The 18,125-nt window shown below is 42.5% G+C and overlaps 1 long non-coding RNA gene across 7 annotated transcripts in view; it reads left to right on the top strand.

The window, feature by feature from the left end:
• LOC123796305 (uncharacterized) overlaps nucleotides 1-18,125 on the top strand; it is a 52,690-nt gene that overhangs the window by 19,361 nt on the left and 15,204 nt on the right. For 4 of the 7 annotated variants that reach the window (XR_006780712.2, XR_006780713.2, XR_015722248.1 and 1 more), the window contains 2 exons: nucleotides 4,507-4,624; nucleotides 6,862-7,061. The exons of 2 other annotated variants lie outside the window; for them this stretch is intronic. This is a non-coding gene — a long non-coding RNA (uncharacterized LOC123796305). The remainder of the gene's footprint in view (nucleotides 1-4,506; nucleotides 4,625-6,861; nucleotides 7,062-18,125) is intronic. One more of the 7 variants, XR_006780710.2, reaches the window with a different exon arrangement.

Genomic DNA, 18,125 nt, shown 5'->3' with positions numbered 1-18,125 from the left:
GCGGGCTCCCTGCTGACCAAGGAGCCCAACTCCGGGCTCCATCCCAGGACCCCTGAGATCATGACCCCAGCTGCTGCTTAACTGACTGAGCCACCCAGGTGCTCTGGCAATGAGAAATTTAAAAAATTACTCAAAGTGGCAACTCACCAGTGACTACTTGACTCCAAGGCAAATTCGTTTGCCCCTCACCACTCAGATCATCGAGTCCAATCTCCTACATGAAGGAAACACAGAGTTAACATGGGAAAAATAACTTATTTATTTCCTAATTCAATGACCTATGAATAATGGCTGTTGCTAGATTCAGTTTAGTGAGGATAATGTGCTTAGGCAAAAAGGCCATGCTGATGTAAGAAGTTCATACCAGACAACCTGACCTACAAGAAGGTGTTTTGTATGAAGCTAAACACTGTAAAGAAAACATATTTACATTACAATTAAAAACATTTTATCTAGTGGTGCCTGGCTGGTTGGCTCAGTAGGGAGAGTATGGGACGCTTGATCTCAGGGTTGTGAGTTCAAGCCCCACACTGGGTGTAGAAATTACTTCAATAAATAAATAAAAATAAACTTAAAAAATTTTTGTCTAAATTTAATTACAATTTTAAAATAAAGCTAGAGTGGTGGAATCCATGAAGGAAGGTAGACATGTGATTTGATGCCTGTCGTGTTTGCAGAGATCATTTAAGTCAGTCCCCAGAAGACATGACAAGAGGCCTCTAAGTTTTCTTTGTGGGAGAATGGAAAGAAATCAGAATGTCTCCTACTTAGATTTTTCAAAGTGTTGGCTCCTTTCATTGAGGTCTATGCTGGTCAGCACTGATAGTGTCAGGGCCAACCTGCCACCAAGGTATTCAACAAGGCTGCTAGTTGAATACTTTTCGCTAGAGGGTCTTATGACCTGCTTCAGGGAAGAAGGTGTTGGTCAAAAAGTCAGCATAGCTGTACTATGCTACATACCCAAACTCTTAGGAATTAGAATGAAGGGCTCAGAGGATGACCATCCCCTGAAGAGCTTTGTCCAGAGAAATAGTGAGGTTAGGAAATAATACCTTAGGTACAGAAAGGACAAAGAGGAAGAAAACCCAGCCTAGAGGGGCCAGCAAAACAACCAACTCATCAAGATTATGTTAATACGGTGTTGTGAGTCACACATAACAAAGGACTTAAGTTATTTTTCTTTTAAGTCTATTTACTTATTTATTTTGGTAATCTCTACACCCAACGTGGGGCTTGAACTCATGACCCTGAGATCAAGAGTCACATGTTCTTCTGACCGAGCCAGCCAGGTGGCCCTGTACTTAGGTTATTTATTTATTTTAAAGATTGTATTTATTTATTTGTCAGAGAGAGAGAGAGGGTACAAGCAGGTGAAACGGCAAGCAGAGGGAGAGGGTGAAGCAGTCTCCCACCAAGAAAGGAACTGGATGTGGGGACTCAATTCCAGGACCCTGGGATCATGACCGTAGCCCAACGCAGACACTTAACCAACTGAGCCACCCAGGTGTCCCATTACGTTATTTTTAAAAATAGATCTTCTGGGGCGCCTGGGTGGCTCAGTTGATTAAGCATCTGCTTCTGCTCGGGTCATGATTTCCGGGGTCCTGGGATGGAGCCCTGCTTTGGCCTCCAACTTTGACTCCCTGCTCAGTGGGGAGCCTGCTTTTCCTTCTCCCTCTGGCCCTCCCCCTCCCCCACCCCAGCCCCATTGCCCATGCGCACACACAACCTCTCAAATAACTAAATAAAAGCTTTAAAAAATAAAATAAAATAAATCTTCTACTGAGTGAGAGTATGTGGGAATTCTCTGTACTATCTTTTCTGTGAATTTAAAATTATTCCAAAATGCAAGTAAAAAAAAATCTTTTAATGACATCTTGACTATTTCTCACTTACTTTGGTGGGGAGGTGGGAAGCAACTCCCTTCCCCAACAATGGTTTCTGTAAGCCCCAGGAAACCCTACCAGCCTTTTACCATTAGAAATAAAACCACTGGGAAATTACCCCAAGAAGTAAACCACCCTATGTGTAAACATAAATAATCAATATTTGTTCTCACTTGGGAATGAATTTTAGTTTTAATTTTATTTACACTGTTAGTGTAATAAAGTTTTTCTAGCTCATCTATAAAACATAGACTATTAAATATTCCATTGCTTACATTTTTAAACAACTTAGGCCTTGTGAGAACAAGGAAAGGGATATGGGTTATTATCAGACACATTCTAATGACTTACATATGTAAAACCCAAGTATAGCCTCTCATCTGACTTTTCTTTTGAGATCCAAACCTAACAGAAATGAAAGCTTAATCACTAGAGTGAAGTCTTTACAGAGTTTCCAACTCTTTCCAGTAAATGATTTACAGAGATAAACCTTTATTAAGGGTAAACGAACATTTATTTACTGAGGCCCAAGTGTTCTACAAATGCTGTCTCATTTCATTTTCACAAAAGGGCCTGACAGTGTGGTAGCTATTTTTCAGTTTGCTGTGAGGGAACAAGGATTCAGGGACATTAACCTTTTATAGATCTGTAGCTAGTTAACAAGTTTGGATCCCCAGTCTGACAGACTCCAAAGCCTTTTGCCACCACCCCAGGAGGTCTGGCAAGAAATTTAACACTCCTCCCCGTATCTAAAATATATTCTTCCTACAGTGTCTACACTGGAATTCCCAGATATTGGTATCACGCTGCACTTTTGGATAGGTTAGAGAATGGTGTATTAATGGAAACAAATTGAAGAGAAAGTTCTTGATTCATCTTACATTTTATTACTGGAGTACCCAGGAAGAAGAAAAAATGAAACAAAAAACAACCCAGCAGTTAACACAAGACAGAAAACAGGAAGAAAGTAATTCTCAAATAAATTGGCAATGCTAAGTATATCCCACAGAAAATTAATGCAAAGATGTTCCTTGGGGGAGAAAAAAAAAAAGTCTTTCTTGGTGAAATAAGTTTGAGAAATTCAGCATACTATCTCTACTGGGATATTAGCTTCAGACATTAGCTTAGTAAAGGCTCTGAAAAGTCCTGTAGTAAAAAATCTGTTTAACTCAGTTTTACTTAAAAAAAAAAATCTTCCTCTCACTTAAGTGATCGCTAAATTTAGTGCCATGCACTGTTTCTCAAAGTGAGGTCAATGACTGATACGCATTGATATTACCCAGAATATAGGCTAACATTGCAAATTTTGGGGCCCTGCCCAACCTCAGATCCATTTGATAACAATCTCTGAGGAGGGGCCTGGAAATTTGCCCATTTAACTAGCTTCCCCAAGTAATTCTATAGACATTCAAGCATGAAAAAACAGTTGGTGTTTTTCAATTCTCTATCCACACTTCTAAACTCATGCTCTCCCACCTCTGTTGCCAAGAGCTCTCACCATCGATCACTTCGCTTTGGTGGAACTTTGTAGGCAGCCTTGAACTCCAGGTTGCTAGGCAAGCAAGAGTTTCCAGTTTAGAAATGCAAATAATATCAGTCACAGGAGTTAGGAATTCCAGATCACTCTTAAATGCAAACGGACACAATTCCTTAGCTTTTACCTTTCATTGTTTCAGTTGGTCCCAGAATAGATGAATGTACTTGGCCTTCTTAGACAGGCAAGAAGCTTTCAACACTTACCAATGCTACCTATGAAGTAAATGTTTTCCATCTCTCCTTCCCCTTTCATCTGCCTTCATTTTTCTTCTTCTTTCGGGTGTCTTTTTCCTCTCTACTTTAGAAGTCCTAGAAAGTGATACACTAAAATGTTAACATTTGTTGTCTCTAGTTAATAGGGCTGTGAACAGGGGGTTTTCTTTCTTTTCCCCTACTTTCTGCTTTCAAGTTTGTCCATGTTATGTCGATTTGTAATTTTAAAAAACACATGTGTATGACAGGGTGCCTGAGTGGCTCAGTTAGTTAAGCGTCTGACTCTTGGTTTTGGCTCAGGTCATGATCTCAGGGTTGTAAGATTGAGCCCCATGTTGGGCTCTGAGCTCAGCATGGAGTCTGTCCCTTTCCCTGTGTTCTCCCCACCCCCCTCCTGGCCCCACGTGTGCACACTCTTTCTCTTTCAAAGCAATAAAATCTTAACAATACCAAACAAAACACATGCGTATGAGAATGGAGATATCTATGGAAGGGACCCCGGAACCGCTGGCTCACTTAAAAGGAGGGAGAGCAGGGCAAGACTAATTACTTTTTATCTTTGTGTTTCTTCACCTGTTAGGTGTATTTTTTGAAAATAGCAAAGAAAAATGAGAACTGTTTCTTTAGTTGGTTTTTTTTCTTCTTCTTCTTTTGCCCTATTTTTCTATTTCTCTTGCTGGTCGGGTCTTCTCCCGCCAACTGTGAACTCTGTGTTGGGGAAGCAGCTGGATGACACTAGCTGGAATGAAAGAGCCACTGTCTGGTCTTGCTCTGACAGCAGAAACCACACTGCATCGATGTATAGCCTCTTTCTCCTGCAGGACTGAGATTCCTCTTTATAATTCCACTGCTATTTTTAACATCCCTACAGGGTAAGGAGAAAGCCAGGCCCTGCATCTTTGAGCTGGTCCCAAGTTTTCCTAAATCGCTGGTTTCTCCTGGATCCTGTAACACAGAGCATCTGCAGAGGGTTTAGAAAGTGGTCTTAGGTAAGAATTTCTTGCTACACTCCCAAAGAAGCCAGACCTCTTCGTTATGAAAAAGGCCTTGGGGCAAGCAGGAAAATAGGTGTATACTGATTTGTTTGCGGGGAAAGGTCTTAGAATCATCTTCCTCTTCTAAGCAAGAATGAAGAAAGCCCCAGAGCATGAACAGCAGGGTCCCTCCAGCAGAGGCGAAAACCCCTGCAGGCTCAGGCCCTCCGGGCTCTCAATCGCCGGGCCAAGTGGCCTTGATAATTCCCCTCATTACTCTAGAGACTGTTAATTTTTCAGTCAGGACTTGCAACCGGGCTCTAATTGTCCACATAGCGCAGAGCGAGAAGCGGAATCAGCCCCTGGAGAAGGCGCCGCTGAGCGGGCCCGGTTGCCAGGACCGTTGCCGGGAGCGCTGCCGGCTGCCCTTGAGCTGCCCTTGAGAGCGGAAAATGAACACCCCAAAACCCGACGGGCTGCGGCCGCCTTGCCTGTGCCTCGCTCTCTAATAGGGCAATTAACGGGAACGCTAAAGGCCGTGCTGGATTTTTAGGTATATGGGGATTATTTTAGCTATCTCCAGTGGAGGCTTTTCTTAGAAGTGCGGAAACCTCCTTGAAATATTTTAAACTAGTACTGACAGCAGAAGTCCCTTGAGTCTTCAGAAAAATGGGAAAATCGTTTTAGGCATTTTCACTCTGATAGTGGCTGTGGTGGTACATTACCATTACAGTTGCGATCCGTTTGTAAAGGGCTCCCCCTCTATCGAGCCACCAAGGGTAGACTTGAACCACACTTGCCCTCAACTTTCTCTTGATTTGGGATTATTACTCTTTCACATTAGAGGCTAGTGGGAGAGATTTCGGTAAAATGTAGAAAATAAGTTTTATCTGGGTTTTGGGTTGATAGGACTATTTTAACTTGAATTGCCCAGTATACTTATAAACCAAACGTAGATAGATTGCAAACCTCGCTGTTGGCTACATTCATACACAAGAAAAAAACCTATGTGAGACCAGATTCTCTAATCAATAGAACTTGTATGCTGACTTTCTCCAGTTAAAAGAATTCAAAAGATTGCCTAGTGCACACTTCGGCGTTCCAATTTTTTAAAACGAAAACCACAGGCCCCAAGTGGCATCACTTAAGCCAAGTCACCAAACTGGGGCTTAATACCTCACCTAATTGCAGTTTCAACCTTCCTCAGAAATGCAGTCTTAACTAGTCAGTCAGGAATTTTCTGATCAGCACCAATGAAGTAATCTGTTACCGGGGCCTTCAGTATCCCTCTGTGGGGGATGAGGTAATTCACCTAATAAGACCCGCTCCCTGCCCTTTCCCCTAAGGGAAAGTGACCTTGCCTGGAATAGTTCTTCCTCTTCTTTCACTAATAATATTCTTGTCCCACCCTCCTTCCTATAAAAACCTTCCATTCTGTACTACTCCTCAGAGCCCCCTCTACTTGCTAGATGGGATGCTGCCCAATTCGTGAGTTGTTTAATAAAGCCAATTAGATCTTCAAATTTACTCAGGTGAATTTTTTGTTCTTTCACACAAAGAATGACTACTGATGTCATTCATCCACATTAATCCACCCAGTATGTCCCCAGGAAGTGTCCTTAGCATTAGTGATTCAGAAACACGAAGACCAGGTCCTTCACTTTCTGGAGGGCTGGTGGGCGTGGGTTGAGGGCACCGAAGGAGACAAGTATGAACGTGGAAGTGGTAAGTATTTTAGTATGGTATTCACGGGCTCACCACATCTTCCTCTCTCAAAATGGGTGATGTCTGGGCACCTCAGGGAAGAGATGCCATGCGGTGTGTAGGACTGAGCTGAGCAGTTGTCTTGCTCTGTCCCGCAGAGCTGCAGTGTGCAGGAGAAAAGCCACAATCCTCTGGGGGGGGGGGGGGACAGCCCTGGGGTCCCCGCGAAGCATTTCATCTCCACAGAAGACAAAGGCTGATTTATTTTCAATTTTTTGTCTTCACTGATTTTGACCTCTGCTGCCACCGTTCTCTTCTTTGTCCATCCTCATTCCCCACTCCACTCCTTCCTATCTTCTCACTAAACAAAAACAATCAATGTGCATTGCCGAAGTCCTAAACTGGGGTGTGCAGCGAGTGATTGGCTTGGTTTGTAAGGTGCTAGAGTCTAGGGTTACACTTGGTCTTGTCTTTCTCTGATCAGAAAAATATAAGCCAAGGCTCCCACCTTCTATCCTTATCGGTTCTCTCTCTTTCCTTTTCTAAAGCCTTTACCGACTCTACCTAGAACCTGATTTTTCTCCATGTTGACTCCTGGCATTAACGAAATGAACAGAAACACATGTTCCATTGACCTAGGATCTGTGGCATCATCACAGAAACCCAGGAAAAGCCCACAAGAATCATTCGAACTTTGAAGGATTTTTAAAAAACATTATATGGTAATAGTCCTAAAACATTCTGTGAGGTAGGTGCTGTTGTTCCCCATTTTATTTATTTAATTTATTTTTTTTAAGATTTTATTTATTTATTTGACACAGGTGCCAGGGGGAAGAGGGAGAGAGAGAGAGAGAGAGAGAGCAAGCACAAGGAGGGGGAGCTGCAGAGAGAGAGGGAAAGGGAGAAGGCTCCTTGTTGAGCAGGGAGCCTGATGTGGGGCTCAATCCTAGGACCCTGGGATCATGACCTGACCCAAAGGCAGACGCTTAACTGACTGAGCCACCCAGGCGCCCCATGTTGTTCCCCGTTTTAAATACCAGGTAAATAAGGACAGGAGGATTGAGGTGATTGTCTGAGATTTCCACAACACCAAGTACCAGATCGAAGAGTCAATGCAGGTCTTTGATTATTAGTCTTGGACTATTTCCACACCACCATCACCGCTAGGTTTTTCAACAAACAGTACATGTGACAAAAAGTCATGTTTCCTTTTCTTTTTAAATTACTTAACCTTTGAATTAACCAATCTCCTGCCCTCTTTTGCTTTGTGTTTTCATACTATCCTACCCTCAAGAGAGAGAATACTTACCTTCTTTGAGTAACCTCTGTTTCTTTTTTTTTTTTTTTAATTTATTTATTCGACAGAGATAGAGACAGCCAGTGAGAGAGAGAACACAAGCAGGGGAGTGGGAGAGGAAGAAGCAGGCTCACAGCAGAGGAGCCTGATGTGGGGCTCGATCCCATAACGCAGGGATCACGAACTGAGCCGAAGGCTGACGCCTAACCCCTGTGCCACCCAGGCGCCCCTGAGTAGCCTCTGTTTCTAAGCACCCAAACACAGTGCGTAGGGACAGATATTTTTACTTTAACAAGAAAATTCAGTGGCTAGTTCAGGCGAAAGTGTGCTTTGTCAGCAGATAGAAATGGAGAGAATCAAGCATCCAAAGGTGAAATAAGATAGTGAGCAGTTTCCAGAATTTTCTACTTCTGTCCTTCAAGAACTGCTAATCACTGCTTATGACCACAATAGAAATGAGAGATGTTACTTAAAAAAAAAAAAAAAAAAAAAAGCAAAATCTAAAAAACTTTCGCCTTTATTCTTCAAAGTCTCCTCTCAAGTACAGTTTCTGGGATACAAATCATTGAGAAGCCCTCCTTCCTGCCACGAATTTATTTATTTATTTTTTTTAAGATTTTTTATTTATTTATGTGACAGAGAGACAGCCGGCGAGAGGGAACACAAGCAGGGGGAGTGGGAGAGGAAGAAGCAGGCTCCCAGCAGAGGAGCCCGATGTGGGACTCGATCCCGGAACGCCGGGATCACTCCCTGAGCCGAAGGCAGCCGCCTAACGACTGCACCACCCAGGCGCCCCCTGCCACCAATTTCTAATCCTATTTCTGTCTTTGGAATGGGCAGAGGTAAATTATATATATGATAATTATAGTTCTATAATTTTCTGTGCAAAATAATTGGCTTACAGTAAACAAAAGTCAACTTCAAATAGCTAAGGATCAAAGTATCAGGAAACACCCTAATTCCATCACTTCATTACCTCAGTCTTCCTGATACTTGTCTGTTGTACCTCAGAGGGAACAACATTTAAGTGTTGATGCTAATAGTTGCAGTTTTATCTCTAAAGTTTAGAATTTTCTAAATTATGGAAGCCTGTAACATTTTAACCGTTCCCCAGACATTCAACAAATGTCCCTTTGTAACTGGAAAATTATCATTGCTACTTAGAAAATAATCATGTCCACAATATTGATCACTAGCCACTGAAAATTTTCAGAGGGATCAAGTTTATCTAATAGTGCATGAATAGCTAGTATTACCAGGAAACAATTTCGGCCTCCTTAAGAACAAACACTCTTGAGGGCAGTAACCTAAGTGATCGTATCAGAAGGTGGATTGGGGGGGGGGCACCTGGGTGGCTCAGTCGGTTGGGTGTCTGCCTTTGGCTCCAGTCATGATCCCAGGGTTGGATTGAGCCCCGCATCGGGCTCTCAGAGGGGAGGCTGCTTCTCCCTCTCCCTCAGCCCCTCCCCTTGCTTGTGCTCTCTCACTCTGTGTCAAATAATTAAAAATAAAATCTTAAAAAAAAAAAAAAGAAGGTCAATAGGGAATGGGCAAACAAAGAATCAATCCTGTTCCCCTACTATGGCCTAATGACTATTCCCCAGATGGAATGGGCAGGATCTCGTTCCCACTAGGATTTTTTTTTTTCTTTTGAGAAGATTTATAATGCAAGAAAAAACTTAGATTCCTGCTTCTGCACATTACAGTTTTGGGACTTTAGTATCTATAATTTTGTAAACATTATCAGGTATTTACTTATTTGTCTACAGAGCATGACTATCAAAGTATCATAGAACAGAATGAGCAAATCTCAATTGGGATTGTAAACTTATTCAGTTAAATCAATACTGTTGTTATAAACAAAATTCACTTCAGTAAATTTGAAGATCTAATTGGCTTTATTTAATGCTTCATGAATCAAGCAGCATTCCGTCTTAGCAGATAGAAAGGAATTCTGAGGAGCTGCACAAAATGGAAAGTTTTTATAGGAAGAAGGGGGCAGAAAAGGGAAGTTTCTAGCAAAGAGTGGATTATTTCAGGCAAGGCCACTTTTCTTTGGGAAGGCAGGGGTACTATTAGGTAGATTACTTCACTAGTACTAACTAGTTAATTCCAGATTGACTAGTTAAAGGTCACATTCTGGGGGAGAGGCTGAAACTGCAATTAGGTTAGGTATTAAATCTTGGTTTGCTGGTGTGGGTCTTAGCACATGTGACTCCATTTTGGATTTGTTGTTTCTTTTTTAATACTATTCATCCACCTCCAACATCCTAGCCAATTGATTGTCCATCTTGTTTTAGAATGCCTCCATTAACAGGAAATTAATTCCCTCTTGGAGGAATCCATCCCATTTTTCAAGAACATCGATTCAGTATTTTGAAGATTTTTACAACAGATATAATTATTCTTCACCATGCAATTTATCACCTTCCTTTTCACCCCCTCAAATACATCACCAAATTTCAGATATGCACTCTCTGCATTTTCCTGATTGACAAACCAGTCACAGAAGGAAATGCAGTATGTTTCTTTCTTCTTCTTCTTTTTTTTTTTTTTTAGATTTTATTTATTTGGGGGGTAGTGTACAGAGGGAGAAGCAGACTCCCTGCTGAGCAGAAAGCCTGATGCCAGGCTCAATCTCAGGATCCTGAGATCGTGACCTGAGTGGAAGGCAGATGCTTAACCGACTGAGCCACCCAGGTGCTCCTGCAGTATGTTTCATTGAGTTCATAAGGGCAAAGTAATCACTACTTTTTTTTTTTTTAAGATTTTATTTATTTTTTTTTTTACTTGAGAGACAAAGAAAGCACAAGCAGGGGGAGCAGCAGAGGGAGAGGGAGAAGCAGACTCCCTGCTGAGCAAGGAGCCTGATGTGGAGCTCGATCCCAGGACCCTGGGATCAGACCTGAGCTGAAGGCAGACGCTTAACTGACTGAGCCACCCAGGTGCCCCACTACTTTTTTTCCTATGTGCCTGCAATCTATCCCTTTTAATAATTCATTATAAATCTTCTCAAAATTTATAGTCAAACTCACTGATGTCAATGATTATTTGAGTATGGTAAGAGTAGAAGGGAGGGTGCTCTCCTGAAGTTAGAAAATAGGAATGGGTCTTATCAAAATTAGGCCTACAGAGGGGTGCCTGGCTGGCTCAGTGGGTAGAATATGCAACTCTTGACTCTTGATCTCCAGGTCATGAGTTCAAGCCCCACGTTGGGCCTAGAGCTTATGTGTTTAAAAAAAAAAAAAAAAAAAAAGGCCTACAGAAAAGTGCCATCAGACATTTGGAATTTGTGATTCAGATCCTTGGTTTTACTCAGTCATTACAGGTAAAACCATCTTTTTCTTCCTATAAAAGGGGCAAACTATCTTTCAATGTTTCTTACCCTGTGACCCATCCAAATGGCCAAATGGTTTAGGTTAACATATGCTCCAAGAAGTAAAGAATCAGGACCTCTGGGGTGGGACCCAAATCTGCATTTCAATCAAATACCCCAGGAGGATTTGATACCAAGATTTGAGAGAATTACATCTAATCAGTAAATAAAATGTATTTGACATTAGTTAGGCTTTGTCAAAAACAATCAGTTTTTATTTAAGTGATTTTCAACAAAGAAATTGCTTTGAAATTTGTCACATAATAGGTTTTTAAAAACCTTTGTATCCTGGGACGCCTGGGTGGCTCAGTCAGTTAAGTGTGTACCTTCAGCTCAGGTCATGATCCCAGGGTCGTGGGGTCGAGTCCCATATAGGGTTTCTTGCTCAGCAGGGGGCCTGCTTCTCCCTCTCCTTCTGCCTGCCATTCCCCCTGCTTGTTCTCTCTCTGACAAATAAATAAATCTTAAAACAAAACACATTTTTGTATCCGGAGAGCCCAGTGTAATGTTTGAGAGTGTGTGTGTGTGTGTGTGTGTGTGTGTGTATGCGCAAAAAGGTGATTTTATTAAAGCACGGGGACAGGACCCATGGGCAGAAAGAGCTGCCTAGAATAGTGTTTGATTCTTAACAGCTGCTCTAAAATAACAAATAAATAGATATTTGTAGAATAAATGTAGAATAGATATTTGTTGAATGAATGAATGAATGAATGGTCTTCTGGATGATCTTTTTGGAAATAAAGTTGATCCCCAAATTACAATGGACAAATATGACTAACAGCTATCTTATAGTTCTTCTAAAAAGTACCAACATATATTGACATGTTTTGCTGCCTTGACCAGGTAAATACCATTCAGATAATTGTTAGCCAAGAAGTTCATAAGATATGCTGTGGGAGACTGTGTGCAGGAAATGGACTGTGGAAAACAATCATAATCCTAAGGTCACTTTTTTGGAGGAGACAGAACTGAACTGAATCCTAGATGCTTAGTTTATAATAAGCAAAGTGGAGAAGCAAAACTATTTCAGGGAGGGGAAGTGTCACATTAGGCCGGAAGCAATGGGAGATCTGCTTGATTAAGCTGAGAGTGGGAAGTCTCAGGGAATAAAATGGGGAAGGCAGTGAGCTCAGATCATGGAGAGCCTTGAAGGTCACACAGAAGTATAAATTTGACCCAATAGCAAATAGGGAGCCACTGAGGGTTTTATAAGGTGAATAACCTGAGGAAAATAATGTATAAGGAAGTTAGCCTGGAAATGCCAACAATAACATTGGTTTCCTGCTTATTCGGGGCCTGATGTGTGCCAGGCACCTGGCCAACAGCCCTAAGGGAACAAGAGTTATTGCTCCCATTTAACAGTATTGTAAAATGAGACTCTGAGAGATAGGGTGGCTGGTTGAGCAAAAGAGTTAGTAAAAGGCTGAACTGGTACCCACACGTGGGTCTGTGCCTCCAAAGTTTGCTATTTAGAGCAGGGATTGATGAATTATGGTGCACCGGCCAAATCCAGCCCACTGCCTATTTTTATACAGCCCTCAAGGTTAAGAATGGTTTTTACATTTTTAAAGGCGAGGGGAGGGGCGCCTGGGCGGGTCAGTTGACTAAGCGTCTGCCTTCGGCTCAGTCCATGATCTTGGGGTCCTGAGATCGAGCCCCACATTGGCCTCCTGCTCAGCAGGGAGTGTGGTTCTCCCTCTTGCTCCCCCCCCTTGTGTGTGTGCATGTGCTGTCGAATAAAATCTTAAAAACAAAAAATGAAGGGTAGGGGGAAAAATCAAAAAAGGAATAAAATTTCCTAACATATGATAATTCTAGGAAATTCACATTTCAGGGCTTAAATCAAGTTTTATTGGAACATGGCCACACCCACACGGTTAAATGTTGTTAGTCTGATTTCATGCTACCATGGCAGACTCGAGTAGCTGGGCAGAGACTCTATTAGAACCAGAACCTAAAATTTTACTTTCTGGCCCCTTACAGAAAATCTGCTGACTCTTGTTGTGGAGTTTCGGGGCTCCAAGTACGGTCTTAACGAGGACTATCATCTGGGAGTTTGTTAAAAGGGCTGTCTCAGGCTCCACCCCAAACCTGCTGGATCCAAATCTGCGTTTTAGCAAGATGCAAATGATTCGTATGCACATTCAAGCATAAGAAGCACTGTGACATGAGTGTGCTGTTTCTGCTAAGGATTGGAGGACCGCAAATCTTGCAAGAGGACAGTGGGTGGTTTAAGATTAGGAGACAGAGGGCAAAGGGGCAGGGTTGACAGACATTTAAAGAATGTTTGCCATTTAACTGTGCACAGGCAACCACACATTCCTGCCCCAGGCCTTTGGGATTCCTGCATATAAATACGCAGAGAACAGAAAGCCATATACAAGTTAACATACAAATCTGCACCACTTCTTATAATTAAAGTGTGTATTGCCATGGCATTTTGAAGAAAGCTGACCAGGAGTATAATCAAATTATCCGGGATCCAGCTTCCCATCTCCAGTCTCCATTTGTGATTTGCAGACAGAAAAAGGGCTGTCTGACAAGCAGAAGTGCCCATTCCACTAGAAATTGGCCTGAAGCATTACTGTAGGGAAGTTTCAAGAGACTGAAGCTCAAATATTTTGCTGAGGCATTTTTGCAAATGCTATAATAGTGAAGAAGTTGGTGTAGCCTGCAATCTTCCCTCAAAGATACTCTGCAAGGAAAAGTATATCTGACCACTTTCTAATTAGCTTTTTTATGATGAAATTCAAAGAAGTGTTTAATGCTCTCTAATTTGAAACCACACTGAAGTTTACAGCAATACCCTGTTATTATATGCCATTCAACATCACAATATTTCCATTCTCTGAGACTATAGTCCCAGTTTACTTCTAGAAATTAACATACTATATATTTAAGGACAATTTTGCATTTGCTCAACTAATGAGGAATGTGTGACACCCCAAGATATATAGATAAATAAGACAGAACAAAAGTGTTTGAATTCAAGAAGTTGGCAGTCTCAAGGGAAGATAGGCATGTCAAATAATAAATAACAGAACAATATTTTGGACAAGCACAGAGAATGGAACGAACGACTGAATGGAAATGCTGAAAATGATACAGAAAATTTATATGAGAAACTTTTTTATTTTAAAGCATCTATCTATCTATCTATCTATCTATATTTTTAAGATTTTTTATTTACTTATTTGACAGAGATAGAGACAGCCAGTGAGAGAGGGAAGTGGGAGAGGAAGAAGCAGGCTCATAGCCGAGGAGCCTGATGTGGGGCTCGATCCCATAACTCCGGGATCACGCCCTGAGCCGAAGGCAGACGCTTAACGACTGGGCCACTCAGGCGCCCCCTATCTATCTATATTTTTAACTTTTTATTATGGAAAAGTTCAAACATGCAAAAGTAGAAAGAATGGGAGAATAATTCTTCCCCCACCCCCTATTTCCCTTGCATGCATCCATCAGATGAAACTATATTCTTTTTACTTAAAGGATAGTGCATATATATATAGATATATCTGTATCTCCTCATATATCCCATCCTTATACTATATATATATATATATATATATATATATATATAATGCTCTGTCACTGTCTCTCAAGTAATAAATCTTTATATATAAAATACATAAATAAAATCTATATATATACATATATACACATATATACACACACATATATATACATATATAGAGATAGATAGATATTTGTTGTTTTTTATGGGCACATGCAGGGGGAGCAGCAGCAGGAGAGGGAGAAGCAGACTCCCACTAAGCAGGGAGCCCGAGCCCCATGCGGGGCTCAATCCCAGGACCCTGAGATCATGACTTGAGCCCAAGGCAGACGCTTAACCAACTGAGCCACCCAGGCGCCCCTATATCTAAAATTTTAATTCCAGTGCCGTTAACATACAGTGTTTTATCATCAGATGCAGCTATTAAGACCTTATGGTCAGTCTTTCGTCTTACTCCTACTTACCCCTCTCTACTGCAGTATTTTGAAGCACATCAGGCATTATAACATTTGGAGGGAAAGCGCTGTTTCTTTGAGTTCGATTTGGAGCGAGGCGAGGAGCTCACTACGCCGGAAGAGGATAGGGAGCCTCCAAGAGGAACACCGGCAGGGGGCGGGAGACTAGAAAGCCCAGTCCAGACCCGCCTGGCTTGAGGGAGGAATTTTACAGGTATTTGTGGGAACTGGGGCTGAAAGGAGGGGTAAACTGGAATGTAGGCTCTGTGAGGGCAGGAACCGTGGTGACCTTCCCCGTGCTCGTGCGCTCGAAGCCGCGCAGTGCGGGACAGCGCGGTGCTCAGAGGCTGTGGGAGGAACGCGTCCGCAGACATGGAGGCAGCTTATGGCGGCTTTAGAGCGCCGGGCGGGTGGTGGTGGTGGGGGGTGGGTGCGCGTTTTTCTGGAGCCGTGGAATTCTTTTAATTAACTGGGGAGCTGGGTTGTTACATGATTAAATGGTTTGTGGAAGATGAATTCAAACAGAAACAAATATATTTGTAAGTAGGCCGACTTCCCCGTGAGGGCCGGTGCTGCAGGCCCTCAGCAGCCGCCCCTGGATTGCAGGCGGCTCTCAGCGGAGTCTGCAGAAATCACGGAAACTCTTTTCTTTCTTCTTTCTTTCTTTTTTTTTTTAAACTTTTAAAACAATGATACTTTCTGATTTTTAAAAACCAGTTTCATAGCATTCACCTCAGGATAAAGTAATAAAGCATGAAAAATATTTTTAAAGTGCTATATAGTGGTAGCAAACAGCAATATTTCCACCAAATATATAAAAATATAAGCTATGATATAATGCTTTAAAAAAAATCACATTGTATAATGTGATTTCCTATTACCTCGAGGGAACCGGGATAGCTGCAGTGATTCCCGGGAGAGCGACCTCCTGAGGTGTCCCTGGCCTGGTCTTGGTTCCCAGGGTGGAGTCAGGTTCCCTGAGCTCCGGCTGCTTTGTGGCAGTTTGAGTTTGTGTACGAGAGCAGGGTGCAAAGTGCACATGTAATGCTTCGGTTTGTATTCATCTGGTCTGTTACACATATCTGGGAAAATTGCCGAGAGGTTGATGGCGTGTGGATACGTTGGAAGGTGAGTGAGAGGAAGCCAAGCAGAGGGGACTAGGGGTGGGACCAACAGCATTTAGACCGTCAAGGGTCCTGCACTGAGGTAGAAAGTGGATTCTGGCAACAGGCCAATTGGGGATGCCTGGTTCCAAAGGCTCAGGGTCTTTATCCCTGGGCTCCTGCTGGAACTTCCAGCACCTCAAGTAATCCCTACTCCCAACATGGGGCTCAAACTCACAACCCTGAGATCAAGAGTCAAATGTTCTTCCAATGGAGACAGCCAGGTGCCCCTCTTTTTTTTTTTAAGATTAATTTTTTTTTAAAGTAATCTCTACACCCAACGTGGAGCTTGAACTCACAGCCCCAAGATCAAGAGTCACGTGCTCCACCAACTGAGCCAGCCAGGCATCAATGAATACGATGACTTTCTTAACAGATCATCTGTCTTAGAGATCAGACCTAGAAACCTAGCAGCTTGCCTATAGTCACAAAGCATGTTCCAGGGTCAGTTCTACATACTCCCAAGCCTCTCCCTGCTCTGAATCGTGCCAGGTTTAAAAAATCATTGAGAAGAGGCTCTTTCCTCATCATTTTGCACTATTATAAGTCTCCCAGTTAGTTTGTGTGCATGTTTAATGCAATAGTTGCATAAGTATATTTTTAGATATAATGATGTCTTTATAAGCAAAGAATACCACTACATTGATTGTAGGATAATTTCAAGGAATGCATGCTTATAAAGTGGAGTATTAGACAGTTCTTCTAATTGGACTACTGTCTGAAAGCCGGTGGTTGAAACCTGTGGGATCCCGTAGAATTCCAGGTGTAGCTAATCTTGCAATACCTCCTCATTGTGTAACCTACCACTTTCTCTGGCTCCCTGGGTGTTGCTGTTTTCCCCTCTGCTCAACTTAATATACACACTGGCTTTCAATATCTGGAAAGCTTGTGGGACAGTGCAGTTTGGGAACAGAATAGTAGGATTCAAACAAGGCATGATGAGCAAGCAGGCTTTCAATCAAGAAAGTCCTCCATCAGGGCGCCTGAGTGGCTCAGTTGGTTAAGTGTCTGCCCTCGGTTCAGGTCATGATCCCAGAGTTCTGGGATCGAGTCCACATCGGGCTCCCTGCTCAGTGGGGAACCTCCTTCTCCCTCTCCCTCTGCCCCTCCCCCTGCTTGTGCTCATGCGTGCTCTCTCTCTGTCAAATAAATGAATAAAATCTTAAAAAGAAAGAAAGAAAGAAAGAAAGTCCTGCATCATTGTAAAAATTACTACCTTTGTGCACCAAGCTTGCTCCAAACTCCAGAAGCACACGATGCCAGGGACTTACCAGGGCCAAGAGCCCCAGCGTGTTGACTCACCTCTGTTGGACAGACATAACCAGCGAACTTAATGGGTACTTGGTTAAATTCTTCTTCTTTGAGTGTCTGCATTTTACTTAACCATTTAGCTGTAGGTTCCTAGTGTCACATGAGCAATGACTTAAAATACAGCTCTGTTGGGGCACCTGGGTGGCTCAGTCGTTAAGCGTCTGCCTTCGGCTCAGGGCGTGATCCCGGAGTCCTGGGATCGAGCCCCACATCAGGCTCCCTGCTCCACTGGGAGCCTGCTTCTTCCTCTCCCACTCCCCCTGCTTGTGTTCCCTCTCTCGCTGGCTGTCTCTCTCTGTCAAGTAAATAAAATCTTTAAAAAAAAAAAATACAGCTTTGTTGCAATGAATATACATTCATTGCGTCATTCATTTGTTCAGTCTCAGCTACTCCTTGCTAAACATTGATTCAGTGTCATGGTGCCGCACTCAGCACTAGAACCACAAAGATGAGTACAGTACAGTTTTAGACTGCTAGGGGCTTTCAGGGTATGAGAGGAGACAAGGCATGGAAACAGCTAATACCAAAGATGTGAGGGTTTTGTTTATATGTTTGTTTGTTTGTTTGTTTTTTAGAGAGGGAGACAGGTGGGAGGGGCAGAGGGAAAGGGAGAGGGAGAATCTTAAGCAGGCTCCACGCCCAGTGTGGAGCTTGATCTCACAACCCTGAGATCAGGACCTGAGCTGAAATCAA

Source organism: Ursus americanus, chromosome 29, assembly GCF_024610735.1.
Source record: "Ursus americanus isolate L20-20 chromosome 29, mUrsAme1.1.p, whole genome shotgun sequence".
Classification (NCBI taxonomy): domain Eukaryota; kingdom Metazoa; phylum Chordata; class Mammalia; order Carnivora; family Ursidae; genus Ursus; species Ursus americanus.
The sequence above is the reverse complement of the archived record's forward strand: the minus strand, read 5'-3'. Positions and strand labels throughout refer to the sequence as shown.